This window comes from Zerene cesonia, chromosome 26 (assembly GCF_012273895.1).
Source record: "Zerene cesonia ecotype Mississippi chromosome 26, Zerene_cesonia_1.1, whole genome shotgun sequence".
NCBI lineage: Eukaryota > Metazoa > Arthropoda > Insecta > Lepidoptera > Pieridae > Zerene > Zerene cesonia.
Genome location: NC_052127.1, coordinates 2,250,173 through 2,272,487, shown reverse-complemented (window position 1 = coordinate 2,272,487; position 22,315 = coordinate 2,250,173). Strand labels below are relative to the sequence as shown.

General features: G+C 35.0%; 1 protein-coding gene across 1 annotated transcript in view; it reads right to left on the bottom strand.

The window, feature by feature from the left end:
- The window catches only part of LOC119837160 (focal adhesion kinase 1), a 40,070-nt gene extending 33,170 nt beyond the window's left edge, over positions 1–6,900 (bottom strand). The window contains exon 1 of the mRNA XM_038362683.1: positions 6,763–6,900. The gene's annotated coding sequence lies outside the window, so the exon portion shown is untranslated. The remainder of the gene's footprint in view (positions 1–6,762) is intronic.
- Between the last annotated feature and the right edge of the window lie 15,415 nt (positions 6,901–22,315).

Genomic DNA, 22,315 nt, shown 5'->3' with positions numbered 1-22,315 from the left:
GTTAATGCACTTTGTTAGAAGACCTCGGGTTGAGGACAAGTCGAATTAACATTTCTGGCTTAAGCACATACGGGAAGCAATATTTGCGGTTTGTACATATCCTAAACGTGTATTTAAATATAAATGCTGTTGATTCATCACTAGAGACATGACTCTATAGCGTTCCTTAACAAAATTGTCATTATAAAATCAAATTACTTCTTCGAATAGAACATATGCATTGTTTCTAGATAAGGACTGTTACTTGACGACTTATTAAAAAAAATCTTAAACTTATTCTTTCAAATCAAAATGAATAATCAAAGTCGCTTCACCCACACGAAAGTTCAGAGGTAACAAGCACAAAAATATAGCCTCATAGAAACTCCTCCTCATTTTTGAAATCTGATGAAAACATACTGGTAACTGGTTGTACGAAAAAAAAAACTCGCCACACAAAAAAAAAAACAATAAAAAAAAAAAGTAGCACCGCAAGCTGCAACAATGCTACACATTTATAAACCATTACACGGCCCGTGTGGTCGACGCGGAAATAATTTCTCAATAACAATCATCGTAAACTGAGCTGCACTCATTAACTCGCCGTTCATCAATCTTGACGTTAATGTTTAGCTGTATTTGTTAATGGGCGGCGACCTCCTGTCTATACGCGCCGAAAATAATGAGATTTTGATCGTCGTCCCGCTCGCGCGCGACGCGCATCCGCATCGCCCGGCAAGGCCCTCGAAATAATTACGCGCAATTATAATTAGTGTGTAAAATTGTTGTAATAAAATAAAGATAATACCGTAAACACAATGTCGCTTAAGGTTTTTTTATCGGAATTAAGTATCGTTCAGGAATAATTGCAATCGCTGCGGAGGAATGTGGCGATGCCTTGATCTTTTGAGCAAAAAATGCCATTTTTAAAGGTAACTTCGGCTGCAGCTTTGACTTCTCGCAAAAAAGTAAATTAGATACAATTATTCCTTATTTTAACAACGTAATTTGCTTATCTGTTTTAATTAAACAGTTTTTTTCCGCCACAAACGATATTAAAAAAAGTTCCTTTGTTTTTGGGAAAAAGCTATTAAAATAGATAACGACTTTTTTATTTTTGAATTATTATATACCAAAAGCTGAAACAAATATATTTTTATCCCTGTGAATTGCGAAAACAAGTGAATACTGTAAATATCTCATGAACAGTTCATTAAAGGAAGGTAGAAGATAATGATTTACGACTCTCGCCGAGGCAAATGAAATCGACCGATAAAATCTATGAAAAATAAAACGTGACGTTTCGAATAACAGCTAAAATATAATGAAAGATAGGATCACGGGTTTTTAAAATGGAAAATTCTGTAGCATTGAACAAGGAAACCGGTATCCTTTATTTTGAAATATTTGTCCAGTATTTATTAAAATGAATGATAATGATAAATGAATGTACTGATCCTCAGTACATTTACTTTCAAAGCTCTTATATTTGTTTAAATATTTCTGCAAACACTAATAATAATTAAACAGACAAGTCGTTGATTTCTGGATTGCCTTGATATTAGTCATTATTATTTTTACGTTACGTTTCCTTACTTTTAATGCAACAAACGACAAACAATTTTTTTCATCAATTCGCGGCCTTATTGCTCAGAAGTAGCTTCTCTCAGGAAAGCTTAAAACTTTCATAAGAGATTTATGAGTAGAACACTCTCTTAACTTTAAATCATTATCAAACACTTTCATGACATTGCTTTTTTTTGTTCACACAAGTAATGTGATATTTAGTTTAACAAGAGACAGTTAGTTAAAGTTAGACGTCTGACTCAGATACGTCCGCGTGAGTCGTGCGTATACGCAACTACATATTATAAATAATATCAACATGATACATCCACAAGGAATAGTCGTGTGCGGTGTCACGTTTGAACTGAATTATTGCTGTTTGAACATTCGAGTTAATTAAATGGAGTAAAATTTATTTACAAACCATCGTTTTCCGCATGTTGCAGCCTTCCTTCAGCTTTTCCTGTACTGAAGAAAACGTTTGATTACACGAGTATTATATATCTTACAATATTTTTTATTTAAACAAAGTTACTCAACGAAAAAGCTTATACTATATACACAGTACTATATATTTTAATATATAACAATTACATCAACAGTAATATAGTAATTTCTGCACATAAGTGCCAGAGTAAACGTTGGATTGCATAAATTTACTGTTAATATAAAAACAAACACATAACACATAACGAAAACAATATATCTTGGTTCAGATTCTAGAGCTTTCATTCATAGACTCCAGAAGAATCACAATCTTCCTCACACGCTAAGTCGATAGTTTCTAAAAACTAACATAGGTAATTTCGCAACCAGACATGATTGCTTGGCGGCAAATGTAAGTAATAATAATGCACTAGAGGCTTAGGTATAATTTAGGTGCTCTAGACATCCTGGTCGTTTGAAAGTTATCGCCGGTAATGTTGGGGGTTTACGCGCTGTGGAGTTTATGTTGGTAATAATATAAGGTTGTACCATCTTTGAGATATTAAAGACTTGGCGTTGTTTTGGATTAACGTTCTTATATAGAAACTATTGTTGCACTCCGGCTGCAGCCGTGTTACGTTTTTACTCTGAATATGATCCTTGCTTATGTCTTAACAAAAACGTTAAAAAAATTGCGGAATTACTCGAACCGTGCTCGAGTTTCAGGCTGTGGCGATATGTTTTTTTAAAAAGAATTAACATACAGTGTACATCATATTTTTGAGTTATTTTGTTTAATAGGAGAAACAATCATTAGTTGATAATTGAACATTGCCCTTTTTTGCAGGATGTGTACATACGCCATTTTCCAGCAGTGGGAATTGAATTTAAAATTATTTTTTTACTAACTACATGATCTAACAAAGCTTCTTATATTTTTTATTGTTTATAAAAAAAACAAAGTAAAATATCCCCACCCGGTACAATACCACTACCATCACTAATATAAAGGCAAGGGATCTACCCATGATTTATCCTACTAATATTATAAATGCGAAAGTTTGTAAAGATGTGTGTGTGTTTGTTGCTCTTTCACGCAAAAGCTACTGAACCGATTGCAATGAAATTTGGTACGTAGACACCTGGATAACTGGAATAAAATATAGGCAACTTTTTATCCCGATATTCCTACGGGATACAGACTTACGCGGGTGAAACCGCGGGGCGCAGCTAGTAATTTATAACTACTCAAATACCACGATCATCTATCTCCAATCACGTAGCGACAATGTCGACATTCGAACACCCATAAATCCATTCGAAAAACAAACAATCAACAGACAGACGCACTAACAAACGGTTGTTTTGTTTGCCGTAGGGAAAGCACGAAATTCGTTTTATTACTAACACAAGCTATTAATTCGCTGGCTATATTATATATATGAAGTATTTTATTTTATTACACTATACCATATGAGGTATATTTTGATTCCTCGTTTATATATTATAGTCTATACGATAATGTATTTCAAAACTGTTTTTGATTAAATTGAACAAATCATTTTGTCAATATTGTCTTTTAGCATTTTTAGATAGAAAGAAAGAAAGAAATAAATAAATTTATTGTCTATTAAATGAAACTTTTTATACATTTTTATCCGACGTTCCCAATAATGATTGATGTGCTCTATGTGTTTGATTGGAAATTGTTGCCAGCTGGTCCTATTTTAAAAGTGGGAACTCCCTAGCCAGGAACGTCAGTGACTTTTTTTTGGAGAAAAGAATACGTTTTTTTTTATGTCACAGCGGGCAACTGAGCTGCGGGTTCGCCTGATGGTAAGCGATCACCACGGCCCATGAACATTTTCGGAGATAGCGCCTCTGGGAAAGCGCTGCCCGTTTTATGGGGTAAGGAAAGGATTGACGACTGGAAGGAAGGAATAGACTGGGACGGGTGAGAAAAGGGAAACGGGCCGCTGGTAGGTACAATATATAATTACTCATCTTCACTTCTTTTTTTCATTTCATGCACCATCAAAACATACGGCGATTGTAAAATACATACGGCGATCATAAAGAAGATCTCATGGTCACAGCGAAATTTATTCGAAAGATAAAACATAATAGCGTCGCGACTTAAATCGTCGATAAGTGCAAGTGAATTTCACAGATTACATTGACAGTCATCTCGCTCAGACCGAATTACAGCCCTATTTCATTAGTGGAGAATGCGTTTTCGAATATCGAGACATTGTTTTTATATGTCATCGTCGTAAATGGAGCTGGTGGGTCGCCTGATGGTAAGCGCTACCACCGCCCGTGGACATTTGGAAAGGCGTTAGGTCGATTGTAGACCTTACACCTCTACAAATGGATTGCCGACTTCAAATTGGAAAGGGATTAAGAAAGGATTGACGAGAGGAATTAAGGAAACGACTGGGAAGGATAAGAAAAAGGATATGGGCCTGCGGCTCTATAGAAATCCCGACGAAAAGGGCCCAGTGTTGTGTAAACCTTTATTACAACTAGTGATTTCTTAATAAGTATTTTAACAAAAAACTAAACTACCTCCGAATTGTGAGAACTAAACCAAATTAAAACGGAACCAAACGGGAGGCACCAGCTTTCAAATCATAAAGAACCATCAATATCGGTACACCACGTAAAAAGTTACGAGGCAACAAACACAAACAGAAAACACAGACGGATTGAGCGACGCTTCCTTATTTTGAAGTCTATTAAGTCTATGATGACTCGCGACACACACAAATGGTCTATTGTCTGTCTATGGGACGATATTGTATCACAAATTCGGAATGTTTGGACGTGGGCCAAATCTGCCTGCCTACTGACGGGCGCGAAGTTACAACGAAGTGTATTCTTTTAGAAATTAAAGACTGTTAAACGGATTTTAAACGCGGTTTTATTTTAAAACGTGGTACGCTTCGCTGTAAAGTGTTCGAAACGTCGGGTTTATACTATAATGAAGAAATCGCGTTTAAAAGCCTTAAACTTCTAAATATATAATACTCGCGTAAAATCAAACACAAGAAATGTATTCTGTTATAGCAAATGCCATCAAAAACATCCTGTAAAAGAACCCAAGTCTCGCAGCTCAGTGTTTCTGCCGTAAAAAGTTGTGAGATCCATGTAATACCAAGTCAGTTAATAATATTTTGTCTCTATTTAAAAGACCTTCTGTCTTAACTAAACTGTTATTACATAAGATATTATCATGCCAATATTAAAATAATTTTAAGTTTTAATAGATCGAATTGTATTTTTGATCGTGATGTATGTTAAGTTATCTGGTATTTTAACATGACGTTCAACGGACGTTTGCGTCGATGGGAAGACAATATTTGTCTGCATGTTTACGGTTATCTGTGGAACTGCTTCGCTTACGATGTTTAGGCAATGGTTACATGGATTTACAAATTGGCTAATTTTGTTCAAGGTTTAGGCGGATGCGATATATGTACAAAGACTATTTTAACGAAATAATTTCACATATTTATTTTTATAAACAAATTATTACTATTAGAAAAATGTATAATTTTTACATCTTTTTGTATTGAAAACGCGAAAGTAACTCGTCTGTCTGTCTGTGTGTTTCTTCATCTTTTCCTTTGATTTTGCGAGCGAAGCCGCAGCCAGAACCCTAGTTGACTATGAGGCACGATATACATTAAGAATGCACTAATTTTCTATTTGTAATAATACCATTAAACCAAAACCACGCATAAAATATTTAAATGGGTAATTTAAAGAAATTTTGCATCCTAGAATTGCTTACCTTTAAACGAAAGACAATTTAGGGCATTCATTCGAGCATATAACAAAAATTGCTATATTATACTCAACTTATTTCATAAATGCGAAAGCGTCTACGTACAAAAAGGATTTATTGTTTGTTTGTCTTTCATTCACGTCGCATCAGAGTAACATTATAATATGTTATTTGTGCCTGAATATAGCTAGAAAGTTATTGAATACCATAGGCTACTTTTAACCGCGGTAAAATATCTCATTCACACGGGCATTCCTCGGACGAGGCGGGCGAAACCGCGTGCGGAGAACCAGTATAACAAATAAAGTCATGTCAAACGTGATAATGATAAATTGATTTATATTAATTGCACATGTCCTTGTTTTAACACTCACCATGTAGGAAGTGAAAAAATGATACACATTGAGGCAAGGCGACGCTGGTCGCGCAAAACTGAGGTTTTTTTTATATAATTTATATTCTAAATATAGAGATTTTTATGCTTTGTGTGCATAATTGTTATTTATTAGTCTACTTTATAACCAAGGGCCAGTAATTTATATGAATTGTTAATTGCTTGACCAATACGTCAGTTTTATATGATGACGCCTGATACGTACTGTATACGACAAGAAAGTGATAAAATTATTAGGCAAATCCTTAAAACCTTTTTTGCTCGGTCCTCTGATGGGTAAGTGAATAATAAAAATACGTTAACCAGTAAATACTATATTATGATCACATATTTCGAGTAAATATAACATTTTGAAAGTTACTATTTACCCTTGTTCGATCGATTTCAAAAATGTTATTTATAAAAGTGTTATACAAAGTATTCGCCGTAATTACTATTTAGTAAAATAGGTTAATAGTTCGCGTGATAAATTAACAAAAGCTAGCGCCGTACGCGTATGCCATTTAAATTCCGCAAAATTGTTTATTTATATGTTTTGACGTCATCAACCTAGTTTCAATTCAATTATTCCAACTAAAAGGATATTCCGTTAAAATTGGAAACAAACCGTTAAATACTGGCAACTCAAAAAAAACACACACTGAGTTTACACAGATAAAAAAAACATCGATAAACTTCGATTGAAACTTCGAATTTCGAACAATTTAAAACATCGATTCGAATAAAGCGCGCGAAGCGCGCCGCGTGCGCGTCGAGACTGGCTGGAGACAGGAGCCACTACAACATACTTTACTGCCATTCTATTCACGTAGAAGGCATTTCCTATACGCTAGAAAGAGACGTAAAACATCAATAATTGATCATCTTCAGGTGTCACAGAGGTGTTTGTTTCGTAAAGCTTTGTTTGAGTCAAGGACGATTTACAAAATCGTTCGGATGCAGATAAAATATCTATTTATGAACATGTCAGTTTGCCCACGCTATTTTAACGGCAGTTTAAACAGCTGGAGGCGATCTTATGTTTTATTTTAAGCTTGTAATATTACCACATGTAGGGCTAGATTGTAAGTGGTCGTTTGGAGCAAGACGCTCAATAGAAGTTATTTATAAACATAAGTATTTCAATTAATGAAAAAAATACGGTCATAATCATAAAAAGTTGTTATAGAACCTGTTTAACATTCAATTAATGTTTATTCTCTATTAACTACTAGTTTTAGAAACATGTTACATTTAAAAGACGAACATCTCAAAGATATAGGTAGGTGTGTCAATAACAGCCGCGTGAAAGTTGTAATTATAACAATCTTCTTCTAATGTTACCGATGAAATAAATTTAAATTTACCAATAATAACAGTCAAGAAAACTCATTAACTCATACCCTCGAACAACATACATACAAAATATAATGTAATATCAAGCACCTATAGACTTCGGTATTGATTCTCTAAAACACGATTATCTAGTTCACAAAAATCTACATAACCTCAATTCGAGCCCATGTTCCATCTGCTAGCGATTGAAAACCATCACTTAAGTATAAAATAAAGCGCTTTAAATATTTCGTGTTTAAATAATTCAGCGGATGACTTGCATTCGTACAAGCAGGAAATATGAATGTGGAAAAAGCGATTCTCGAGAAATACATCACAAAACCACAGTCGCGGCGCAATTATCAATTAATTAATGTGTCATACGATGGATTTATCAAGTGTTTTCCATAAAATGCGGAAGATATTATATGCATACGAATATTCGTATGATCAATTAATTATTCGGGAATATGAAATTGATATATTGCAAATGTTGCTTTGAAATTAATCACTAGATTTCATCTCTCTACACAAATTACTCTCTCATATTGAATAATACTGATTACTTACTATTATTTTGACCGCCTCCTTGGCACAGTTGTTAACGCGTGAGCGTAGAACCGAGGGGTCCTGGGTTCAATTCATGGTGGGGGGACGCACAAAAAAAAATGTCTCGGTCTGGCAGGACACAAAAGGCTGATTACCTACTTGTCCGTAAAGAAAATCAATCAGTGAAACAGATGTACATCATTTGCCCCATACCCCACTAGGGGACACGGGACTTCACAATTAACTATTATTAATTTTTATTGTGTACAAAAGTTGAACACATTTGTACGCATGAGTATATCGCAGGTTACTATAGACTTCACTACATAACTACTGCATAGTATAAAATAAAGTCGGTTTCTCTATCCCTATGTCACTATGTGTGATTAAATCTTTAAAACTAGGCAACGGATTTTGATGCGGTTTTTTTAATAGATAGAATGATTCAAGAGGAAGGTTTATATGTACAATAATATCCATTAAACTCAATTTTTTTTTAGTTTTATCACGGGATCACGGGTGGCCGAGAGGCTAGGCGTTGCTACGTTTCGTGATCGATATTTTTCTATTCTTTCAAAAAAACAAAAATTCTCATCTATTAAACTACTCGAATTTAGAGCATGCGAAGCCGCAGGCAAAACACGTTGTTTAAATAAATTGAAAACTAATGTGTAAAAAGTTTATTACTTAAGCACAATTTTCCATTTATATCATCGAAAATTCGCCGTTTCGAAAAAAATTTAACATATTTTATTTCACGAAATCTATGTTCATAAATATTGTTTTTTATATACGAAATATGCTAAACAGCTGTTTTCATATAAATATCCGAGTGTCCATAGACGACGATCGCCCTCCGTCCCTCACGCAACATTCAGAAGTTGTGTGGAAGCCCTTGAGAAAAGAAAGGCCGAAAATAGATATTAGACAATAGGGTCAGGTATTTAAATTTATTTATTTATTTATTTATATATATTTCAGATAACAGATTTTTTTGTAATTTGAAAAACTTTAAATTATGTTATCACACTATTATGTTTGTATTTACTTGTTATACATAGGTAAAGTTTGTGAATTTGTGACGGCGTAGGCAGTCAGCTATCTATCTACTGAACTAATATTAATTCACTATTATTAATATGAATAGTTTATATGTTATTTTAGAGTGTCATAGGCTGTATTTTATTTTGATTTTATCACCCGTTAGCCCGGGCGCAGCCGGGAAATACTGTTAACATCTAATAAAATCAAATCACCGAACCATAACCAACCATCAAACTAAAAATTCCCAACCCGTTCAATTTAACTGGACGCAAAAACAGCAGCGATCCTGCCAAAGCATTAAACCGTAAAAGAGCAAAAATTAATTGCGCCTGAGCTGCCGATAATTAAAAAGCCGTAGATGCCTTTGCACCTGTGCCTTTAATTACCATGTTTAATTCAGCGCAATTTTATTTATATACATGTATCGCAGAACTACTGCGCGCTATTGACTGCGGTTTTTTGTGTCGGACTGGACAAAAAGTTGTCATATCTCTTGATGGTAAGCGATGCGAGTATTAGCAGCACGATACTGATCTCAGATATGCGTAATTGTTTGCGACATGAATGTGTGAGAAGCGAGAATGGAGTCCTGTTCGTACATATCTATTTATATTAAAAAAATAAAAACAAGACTTCGTTGGTGATGCCATATCTCATGGATTTCATTTAGGTATCTATGACGTATAAATTTGGATATAGAATTTAAACATTCCAGAACACATAACATTTAAATTTCGCGCGTTAAAACAATTCCTACGGACAGAACAACGGCCTTCTAGTTAGTTCCGTGGATTGAACATTCAATGATCTTACTACTTCTATTCACGCCTAGACTACCCGAGTTTCTAAAAATTATATTAGCGCTCAGTATTATTGTGGATCACTTCTAATCGCCTCAATCTTTGAACATACAAACCGTTCAACCAGCTATATAACACCAAAAAGCTAGTAACATCGCACCATCACCCCGTAGAGTAACGCATAGAGTCCCGTACAAAACTATCGCACTACGTTCGCATGACTCACATCTATTCGTGTGCTCCTTAACTGTGTTCAACGACCCCCTACACTTCACACTAATATTATAAATGCGAAAGTTTGTAAGGATGTGTGTGTGTGTTTGTTGCTCTTTCACGCAAAAACTATTAAACTGATTGCAATTAAATTTGGTACGTAGATAGCTGGACAACTGGAATAACATATTGGCAACTTTTTATCCTGATAATCCTACGGGATATGGACTTACGCGGGTGAAACCGCAGTGCGCAGCTAGTTTACAATATTTGTACGCGCTTCTGGTACGCAATATCTTTACCTATATTATAAATACAAGAGTTACTATATGTATCTGTTCATGTCTTCTTCATACGTAAACTACAGAACCGATGTGGACAAAATTCGCTGGCTAGGTGAATTTATCCTGGATATACTTAATCACAAAATCTGTGGTTTAATCACAAAGTCATGTTGGCTTTATAATTATATCCACTACCCCGGATACGTCGTTCGTAAATTTCTTACCGTTTCGACCATTGTGTTTAGGTGAAAGCGTCATCCTTACACGCTATAAAGTAAAACTCAAGGCTCCCGTGATGCTTTTATGAGCATTCGTGGTTTGCGGTGGTCAATTGACGCATTGATAGCAGGTGACCCGCATTCATTTAAGTACCGATAAATCGTAACAAACCATAAAATTAATAACAATAATATAATAACGTTTTTCAACGGCTATTTTGAAAACCATCTAATTTATAGAGTCCTAAACTAGCTGCACCGGGCAAACGTTGTTCTGCCTTGCTCTTATCATTAAGATGTATGAAAAATAGATGTTGGCCGATTCTCAGACCTACCCGATATGCACAAAAAATTTCATGAAAGTCGGTCCTGCCGTTTCGGAGGAGTATGGCAACGAAAACTGACACGAGAATTTTATATATTGGATTAACAGTTGTAGCTTCAATATTATACAACCAAAAACCTTTCATCTTTCTACCACGGCTAACTCGCACAGCATTCAACTATCGTGTCTAACTAGAAATATAGTATTCTATTCAGCTGAACTCTTGATTATTTCACATTAGCGACCTCGTATATTGATTGAAATAAATGACAGCAATAATGCCACTCAACAACGGACATATTTTTTTATCTATGATGATGGCTGTTGACGAAAACCATTTGAATCGTTTATTTATTTAACTGCACGAACTGTACGTCGCTTTTTATTTGAGCGATCAATTAGGGTAACTAACGAGTGTAGATAGAAGTGGATAACGCTCACTGATTTTGTTTATTTTAACAGGTTGTATTGGTGTTTAGAAAAATATTTTGAATACATTATCGTCTTTAAATGCCGAACATGACTGACAAATGCACAGATAAAAGATTTTAGAAATGAAATGACTGGTGATTTGTAATTAGAACGCGTCTCGCCGCTTTTTCTCCCAATATTTAACTCCACTTACTACTACACTACACTACACATGGCACTCGCGTCTGAATCGCATTGAGCCCACTACATTACCCGCTGTCGCTCGCATAGTACAGGATAGTGGCCATGCATTGCAACCGATGTATAATTTCCATTCGGTTTTTCATGTCGTTGTTGTCAACATACAGCTTGACATCATTAATTGACATACACAAAAACGCTAATATCATGAGAGTTATCAAATATAAGCGGCGCGCCTACCACGCAACCAAAGCCCTTCTAACCTCTTTGACGGACCTTCTGCGAACACATACTAATAGAAGAAATGAATTGTAAGTTTTTTTTCTTTGTTATTTATAAATAAGCGATAAGAATCCAGCCAATATGACAGAGACAACCTTCTGAACAGAAAACCTCAGGGAAACCACGTGACAGAGAACGGGAATTTTTAAAAGATAATCAGTTTCTATCATTATAATTACTAGCTGTGACCCGCGGTTGAAACCGCGTAAGCGTGCTGCGTAACCGTATCCCGTAGGAATATCGGTATAAAAAGTGCCTATGTTTTATTTCAGTTGTCCGGCTATCTACGAAGCAAAATAGTATTATTATTCACCAATAGATGTCAGGAAAAAAAAACACGAATAAAACACGAATATGACATTTTCTAAAATATATATATATACTAGCAAACCCGGCGAACTCCGTTTCGCCACCAGATGGTTGTATGTGAAAAATGATTTTCCCGCTTTTCAGTTGAAAATTTTCCTGAATTTTCTATGCTATAAACCTCACGGAGCCCGAGACCTTTCCAACGAATGCAAAACCGTGGAAATCGGTTCGTGCGTTCTGGAGTTATAGCGTCAGGAAGGAAAACCCGACTTATTTTTATATAGTAGATAGATATATATATATATATATATATATATATATATATACAAGAATTGCTCGTTTAAAGGTATAAGATCTAGCATCGACGTTTACTCTTGTCCGCTATACTAATACACTGTAGATGAAGATGATGATGATGGTGCTGACTGCTTGATAACCCAAAGATTACCCTTAACAACTTGCGCTAATCTCTCAGCCGGCACAGCAAAAAATATGTAACCGTACACTCCGTAATGTGAAGGTCATATAACCTTAATCGAGCCAACCTCGATTGGATCAGTCCACTTGATTGCGTAGTAGTATTTAATAATCATCTCTAATAATCGATTCATAATAATGTCCTTTTCCATCATATTATCTAGTTAAGATACTAATTTATTCCATTCTAGCAGACCGCCCCGCTATGTATGTGGTACATGCATCTATAGCATTCAGGTAAAAATCCAGTAGTGAAAGAATTTTTAAAATCAGTCAGATCAGTTCCAAATAAACATAATCAAAAATAGCGGACCGAGTAATAAGTTATGCGGTAGCAGACACAAAAAAATTACGAATTGTCAACCTCCTCCTATTTTGAAGTCGGTTGAAAACCGCACAGTCGCTAGCACCTGACTCCGGATAACATACTTCAATGGAAAATTGCCATTAACATTCCAAACTTGTGCCCGATGATTAAGAACCGAATACATTAACCACTAGACCGCCGAGAGCATTTGCATGGCAAAGGGACACTTGATTGGCTTATAAATAAACTGTCGTATCGGACATCGATGTATCGAATTATCGATTCGCTCGATGCGTAAACAAGAATCGAATAATTTGTCTGTGAGTCACGATTTTTGCTTATTATATTTTTATTGAACAATCATAATAAATATGTGATAAAATATCGATTTTTATACTTGGAAATAATGCGCATGATCGTTCCAATCTCATATAGCACGTAATAATGGATTCAAAACGCGTATTGAACATTATTTAAATGCGATATTTCGGACATTACAATTTACAATAGATGATATGACAAGTAATCGTAATGACATGAACTTTTTGATGCAATTTTCCGCATCGTTTATCGTTCCCTTTACTATATTCATTCTCACATCACTTCTCTTCACTTCTCTTTGACCTCTAACCTTCACGACAGCTTTAAAAATGTCTAAATATTTGTAGTACAATAAATCTTCGGTTAATAAAAGCGCACCTATCGAAAATTGACTATAGATTAAGTTAAAAGCAATAAAATCAAGCAATATAAAATTTACAACCTCCTTGTAAATGTCACGGTCCAACCGAACCCTGATAACGAAAGTAGTTAACATTAACATAGAGTGTCTTAAGCAAACCACGAGAAAATACCAGGCGAGTCGTGACACGGAAGAGACTAGCTTTACCATCCGACTTTGACTTTGAATCTTATAATCCGTAATTTACAAAATTTCGCTACAATAATTTGTTTATGTCATAAACGGGCACCTGAGCTGGTGGTTCGCCTGACGGTAAGCGATCACCACAGCCCATAAACATTCGCATGCCTCTGCGCAAGACAAACTCGACAACTAGACAAACTCATGAAATTATTGTACTTTGATACTATTTGATATATTTGAAGTGGTTTAAAATGGAGTCTAAAGGAGTCGGATACATATAAACACAGGTGAAGTTAATATAAGCATGTTAAAAATATATTCTAGATATTTTTTTAACAAATTTTCGTTTCATCACTCAACATCCATTTAAAATGCATTTATTCTATAAACTAAGATATAAAAAAAATTCAAATACAAACTCATATTTAGGAATAAAATCAAACAAAAGTTAACTCTCCACTAACAAACAAACAAACAACTAGAAACATATAAACAAACGCAGCCGTGTATCGACAACAATTACATATGCTCCGTTTGAGGAAGAGTCCGCATACCGCTCGCCTTATATGTCTCTGATGATAGACGTTAAATAATGAATTAAAAATGAAAATTTCCAGCCACTTTGCATAATGTATGTACATCAAAATTATAATTAAAAGAAAGATGTTTTCGTTTGGATCAAATAGGCTTCGAAAGTACTGGACTAATTTGCTTTATTTGATTATTATTGATTACAAGCCTAATTAAAAGACATCATCCCTGATGAACGTAGGCCACTTTTGATCGAAAAAAATTATCGAAAATATTGAGATTTAAAACCGTGACATATTTGAGAGTAGCGGTCCGCCCCGGCTTCGCTCGTGGTGCATATATAACCTTAAGCCTTCCTCAATAAATGGGCTATCTAAAACTGAAAGAATTTTTCAAAACGGACCAGTAGTACCTGAGATTAGTGCTTTCAAACCAACAAACAAACTTTTCACCATTATAATATTAGTATAGATTAAAACATTAAGATAAGCATTTGTAAAGGAATATTGATGTAAGCGTTTTCAGTAGAGATGGAAGAGGTGCCAGGTTTGATCTCTGAGAAGAAAAGCAAACAACCAAAAACTCCATTTCACCAAGAACAGATTGGCCAATTTTACATGAAAATACAACCGACCCTCCAATCCATACAATCTCACAGCAGTAGCACGCAGTAGCACGCAGTAGCATATTCCACTTTATTATCGCGCTACTGAACAAAGACTATTAAGACTACTCGTCATACGAGCAGTTTATGAGTGTAATAAAATTTCACACAGTCTCACAGGTACCTCATAAATGCGCCGTTAATATTTTCATATTAATAACGTTACGTGTCCTTAAGCGATACGAAAGCGAAGCGAGCGGTGTGCTATTTAATTAGTTCTTTGACCTTACATTGCTGAGTAATCACTGTACAAACTGTACCTGTATATTTATTTATAGTTAGAAGTCCAGTACTACAATAACCATTTATGAAAGAAATTAAAAAAAAAAACTAATCCGCCCCCAAATTGTCAAATAGGACCAGGCGGGAGGTACCAGCTTTCAAATAAAAAAAAAGGAATCATTAAAATCGCTTCCCTCGGTCGTCGAATCGAGAAGTTTCTCTTACGAAATCGGTTCAAAATCAATTCATTTATTAAGTGATTAAGGAAAACATTTTAAAGGCAATTCTAGGGTAACAAAACATAAAAATACAGTCGAATTGAGATCCGTCGTCTTTTTTAAAAACGGTTAAAACGATTTTTTTGACATTGGCTTTAGTTGTAACATTCCGAAACGCTTAGTTTAATGAAATATAAATACTGTTTTACTATATATTTTACTCATATATTTTCATAGGATAAACATTGAATTCGCTCAAACCTGCCACTACGAGACGATAAAGTCGCCGTTTCGAATCAGCCGTCAGCGAGTTTTTCCACGATTACATGAAACACTCGAAACCGTTCATTGTTTCGTCGACCTGACACGGGCTACGTACGGCAAGACGCTTTGAACGAGGCAATTATTTCTCAGCATTGCATGGGGCGAGAGTCAATGACACTTTTGGTGTCACACGTTTATTTATTGTAATAAAAAAAAAGAAAAAAAAAAAACAAATCTTGCACACCAATTTGCTTCTTATGTAAACGTTATACGGAATACATATGTAATGGCATACAAAATTGCGAATGGACCTTGGCTCGGTTTTAATTATCGGTTAAATTCTTTAGTAGAATTGACTATATAGGCAATACGGTCAATCGTCATTATTTATATTGGTTCGTTGTAAAATGTGATATGGAATTTTCCACTTACATAATTCTTTTCTACGTAAAAGTTCACCAACTCCCCTGGTGGAACGTATCTGTCCAGATTCTATAATGGCACCTATTTGTTAGCAACAATTTCCTATTAAACAAAAAAAGAATCACGATCGAAAACAAACGGGAGTTATCGAGTCAATCACAAAACAACAGTCGTCAAATAAAAAGTCTATTCTAATTGAGAACCTCCTTCGAGAACTGTCGTTGTGTTTACTCTGTTTTTGTGACCGTCAATTAAATGGCTTAGGTGTAAAATTGAGTAGTGCACAAATGGAAAATATTTCAAATAAAATAATAGTCACATACCCCTAACGTGCCCCTTAGGCACATGAAACCGAAAGAGTAGAAGAAATTCGATTACTGTGGCGGGATCACGGGTGGCCGAGAGGCTAGGCGTTGCTACGGTTAGGCAAGAAACGCAGGTTCGAATCCAGCCTCGTGATCAAATTTTTTCTAATTACTTATTCAAAATTTCTCATTATAAAGTAATTCAATTCAATTTCTCTTTAGTTCTTCTTGTCATCAATTACTTATTTGACTATCTTGTGATAGTAGACTAGCTGCGCCCCGCGGTTTCACCCGCGTAAGTCCATATCCCGTAAGAATATCGAGATAAAAAGTTGCCTATATGTTATTCCATTTGTTCAGCTATCTACGTACCAAATTTCATTGCTATCGGTTCAGTAGGTTTTGCGTGAAAGAGCAACAAACACACACACATATCCTTACAAACCTTATAAATGCGAAAGTTAGTAGTCCAGTAGGATAGGATGGGATAATAGTAGTGTGTTTTACAAAAAAAACTACAATATTAACAGTATAGCAGCTCTTAGACTACAATAAGTACATCGATAGGGCTGGCGCGGCGCCAGGAGGCGATTTTATTAAAAAACTAACAGTATTGTTAACATCTGCTGTAGTCTGCATTTACGCTGCTTTATTAAGCAGTCGGTCGATGACCCCGGGCAGTAATTTTGATAAGTCTAGAACAATTTTTAAATCATCTTCATTCAATGAGTTATATTTTACTGTACCTTATATTATTTTAGTAGCGTAAAAAAACCGGAATTTCACTGAAAATCATCAACGTACGTTTAGTATCAAATTCTATAATAAACTATTTCAAAAATTTCAACTCTTCTACGAGCTACAAATGAACGATACATGCTATAAAACGTATATTTACAATATTTTCGTTGGCGCACCACAACACCCTTAGAGCAATTATCTTAACGATATCATTGTCCCTTATTATCGTCGATTGTGATATCGCGCGCATTCACCGAAATTGGACAATAAATAATAAGGAACGCTTCAATTTTAGTATGTATTTTAAAGCTTTAAATAAATATCAGTTCAAGAAACTCGAAAGCCACTTTTGCGATCGCAATACAAGATCGAAAGAAACGATTCAAAATCATCACTACGTTAGCGAACATAAAGAATTACATCAAATGCTATTTGATAATAAAACATCAGCTAATAGCTGTTATAACTAGTATCATCATCAGCCCATACATGTCCCTACTGCTGAGAAACAGGCCTCCTACGAGGGTACAGGTCATCCACCACGCTGGCCAAGTGCGGGTTGGCAGATGTCACATGTCGTCGAACTTTAGATTCTCGGACATGCCGGTTTCCTTTACGATGTTTACCTTCACCGTTTCCAGCAGTGGTGATGTGATCCACACCACTATTACATTTACACATTATAACTAGTATAGTCTAGTATAATGAATGCTTGGAAAGAGACAAAGGCTCCCTTCATTACTTTCTTACACTGGAATTAATACTGCATTAAGACGTCAAAGTCCCCCAGGATGAGGATTTACGACATTAACATTGAAGCTACTTTTATATTGCAAGCATATTCTTTCCCAGATGAAATCGCATGAAGAAAGGAAAGGATAATAAACTGTGTTATAATTGTCAACAAACAAATAGAATCATCAAAGTCGGCTTTCTCTTTCTGACGTAACAGACAGAAAAAATGCAATATGCCGAATAGAGATCCTGCACCTCTTTCGAAGTCGGTTGAAAACAAACAGACAGGCGACGCAAATATCATTATATTAATACAAGGTGAAACACTACAGCCACGATAGCTTCAGTCCATTTTTATAAAGGTGCTCGTTAGACTCCGCTCAGAGCGACGTCGCCTGTTACCTACACTGTAACTGTGTATTATTATGGAGGTTCTGTAAACATGGCCGTTGTGATGTCATGGAGAAAAATACAACACCGTTGAATTTCATTTTATGAACGGAATGCTGTTGGATTACTGCTAAAAGTGCAATTATAAATCGATTCCATAATGGGGCAGATCCACCGCAACCTGATGAAGATCGCTGATAGCTTAACATCTTTTCGAATTTATTCTTCATCCATTTTCTGACATTGACAGAGAGTCGATATTTGTCCTTAAATCAAGGGCATATTATCGCTATATTGGCAAGAACGTACTCGCTCGCCCGCCAAAATCGTATGATTAGTAAGCGTCGTCCTTTATGAAACAGTCTCATTAAATGTCTCTTAGGGCGTAATATTCAGCGATAGCGGGCAACTATTGTGTGGGGGAAGGGGGGTGCATGAAATTAGGCAATTAGTTTGCAGTTATGAGCTCATGATGTTCTTTTGCTTGTAGTTGACAGCTTATGATTTCGTTCTATTGTGGGTAGGTGGAAAAATAATTCAGCTTATAGAGTAGTATGGTTGGTCTCGGTCTGTATACAGAGTTTCTAGATGGAATAAATATATCATAATGTAAATACCTACCACGCATTTAGTTTAATACCTACTAGGTATTAAACTACGCGAATACACTGGAATATGCTAAGAGCAGTTAGGCTATTAGCAATGAATGTTCATATAAAAGTTTATCAAAAATTTTGAAAGAAAATTTGATTAAAAATTTCACAATGTACCTATAAGTTCATTAACAGCAGTAATCTGATAGTAAGGGGTCATACCTCAGATGAAATTATATTCAATATTAAAGGGTCTAAAGTGAATTGTGAAATACACAAATTGAGAAATAATCGAGAGATTTACTCAGCATATACCCAAAGCGTGAGCACATATACCTATCCACCTATTATTCAATATTAATGTTTCCCCCTTTAACGCTTCTCATAAAAAAGAGTAGGTATAAAAGCTAAAGACGTTATTTCTCGAATGCATAATAATTTATAACGCCTTTGACATAAGCCCCCCCTCCCCTCCCCCATCTCTACATCATTAAAAGCGTCGATAAGCTCATTCTTTGAACGTGTCAAAACATCGATTCGGGCTTTATCGGAAAGCCAAATAAAATAAGCGAAGACAATACTTAAAATAAAAAATAAACCAAAGGGCTTGGCAGGCATTTATATTTTGTGGCGATGTGTGGGCGAACGGATGCTGTGCGGATAAGATATGCCGACATTACGCAATACTTGAGTGATGCGATTAGGGTTATCGATAAATTATGAATCGATTTAATAATCGGTCTATAAGTTAATCATTTGAGTCTGTTCAGACGCATATTGAGCAAACGTTTGGGCCATTCGAATAGTCGTGAACCATAAGAGCAGTAGAGGCTTAAGCGGTGAAAGCTACACACTCGTACTAATTTAACAGAGAATCATGGCTAAATGTGATAAAAAATCGTATAATATTTGTTACTTAAATTATAAATGAGAAATTTTGGAAGAATAGAATTTTTTTTTCTATTCTTTCAAAATTTCTCATTTATAAAGCATTTCAATGCTATGAAACTAAAAATTAAACCTAAAATATAAGTTTCCTAATAAGGTAATCTCAACTTTGACTGATTAAACACATCAAATACATCGAATATTTAGGTTTCATAATTTATTTAAAAAACCCGAACATTAAATTATCAATTATTCAAACGAAATATATGCATTAGCTAGCAGTTAATGGAATATAAATGTATAGTTTTCATACATACAAAGCGATTGAGATAAAACAAACGAAACATTCAAATCTATCGATAACCACTCCCGACATCACTAAAGCGGCGTATGATAATTGACAGGCTTTGTTTACGACGGTTTAAAACACAACATTATTATGAAATAAAAACGATATTTACGATTTGTATAACACGCATTAAATGTTTCGCGTTTTGTAACTTAGCGTAGACTCCATTTTGCAATACGATAGATTAAAATAACGCAGTAACTAGGCGTTTGCCACGACTTAGGTTGAATATTTATTAACTGTCTGTGTGCTAAATTTCGTTTGAATACACTTTAAAATATATACAATCTAATTAGTTGTACAAATTATAACTAATATAAATAATAGAAAGTGTGTTTTGTTTTTCATTATTTACGGATATTTAGATCATTAAATAATTATCTGTATTGCTTTTAATTGCTTAATATCAAATTATATTTCCTTTTACCTATTTTCTTTACTTTAAAAATGTCAATTAAAATTGTATATATACTCCTAATAAGTATACAAAACTCATCAAATAAAAAAAAAACGAACTAAACTCATATCTAACCCGTTAGCAATTCACGCGCCAAACCGTCCGCCATCTTGGTTTTGCATTCCGAATTCAATTTCGGCGGACGGACCGCAGTCTAATAGGGTGTAATTGAGTGATATTAACCACCAAACAATCCACTGATTCAGGTGGGCATTATACCGAATCCCATTGTCCCATTTTGTGAGACAATGAAGCCATTCTAACGCAGATTACCGAGATTCTCCACAGATTATATATTAATTAAGGACGTTTGACGTTTACAATTGGATTATTGTATTATCTGTGACGTATAACACTTCGAAAAATAATAAAGAAATTAAAGCAAGTACCTATTAATTAATAACGTTATCATTTTCTATCTAAGAGATATTCATATAAAACATAATTTTTTTTTTTAACATAAAAACGGGACATTTTCATAATTAATAATACGCAACAAACAAAAGTGTACTTCCATTTACACATTAATAAATTTTATACGAATACATCATCCATAATAATATATTGTGCAGTGAAACAGATGTGTGAGCCACCCCTCACCCCACGAGTGCACAGACCTTAATTCTACTGCACAGATAAATAAAAAGTTACATAATCTGTGGTCGATGTGTGTCTATGGCAATGCAATATCCGCATTTGTATCTGTGCCAGGGTAACGCGGTGTTGGTGCGTTAAATCGATAAACTATTTGCTTATGCTCGTACCAGTCAAACGAGATTCGTGGAAATGGTTTGTTTATATAATTACAGCTTTATTTTAATAGCAAGAGCGTATACTTCTTACTTTGTTTAGATTTTTCGTACTATTTTCTCCTATAATTAATTGTACACTTAGCATTAAGTTTGATGTGATGTATACTTGTTTTGTTATCTGTGTAACAATTACTGGTCAACCTTCAAATAAATAAATAAATAAATATAAATATATTGCCATTTGCTTTGCCCAATTAGCTTGTGTTACAATTTTATTTTCATATATACTAATATTATAAAGAGATCGGATTTACTGTTTTTTTTATAGGAAATTATTAGACCATTTTTTTAGTATATTATATTTATTTACTGAGTAACAAATAGCTTATATTTCATTATATCATGCGGGGTCATCCGGGTGAAGCTGAGAGAAATGGCTAGTTTAATAAACACACTTTAACGATAGCATCACTTATTCTCGCACAGCGATCACAAAGTTTAAATTAAATCTGCCCGTTTAAAGTGTGTCATCATCGTAATCGTAATGTAAAAAACGCCTTTTTCAGAATTAATGTGGTAGTCGAGCACGCTTCGGCACGAATTGAACCAGCTCGCACCGGGGAAGTACCACACACCCACAGAAAACTGGAGTGAAATAGCATACTGCTGTGTTTCGTTCGGTCAGTGGGGGAGCCGGGGGCCCATATCCCTTTCCTTACCCTTTCCATTTCTTTCCTTTATTCCCCTAGTCAATCCTTTCCTAATCCCTTTCCAATTAGAAGTCGCAATCCATTTAAAAAGGCGTAAGTTCTGCAAACGACGTTGCGCCTCCCAAATGTTCATGGGCGGTGGTAGCGCTTACCACCAGGCGACCCACCAGCTCCCATTGCCTATGGAGAAATAAAAAAAAGACAAGCGACCATAGTCTATTTAAACATAAAATTACATTATTTTACAACCCTCTAATATAGCAACTTCACAACATAACCTCGGATACGAGTTACAGCCTCTTAAACGGAAGCAACCACA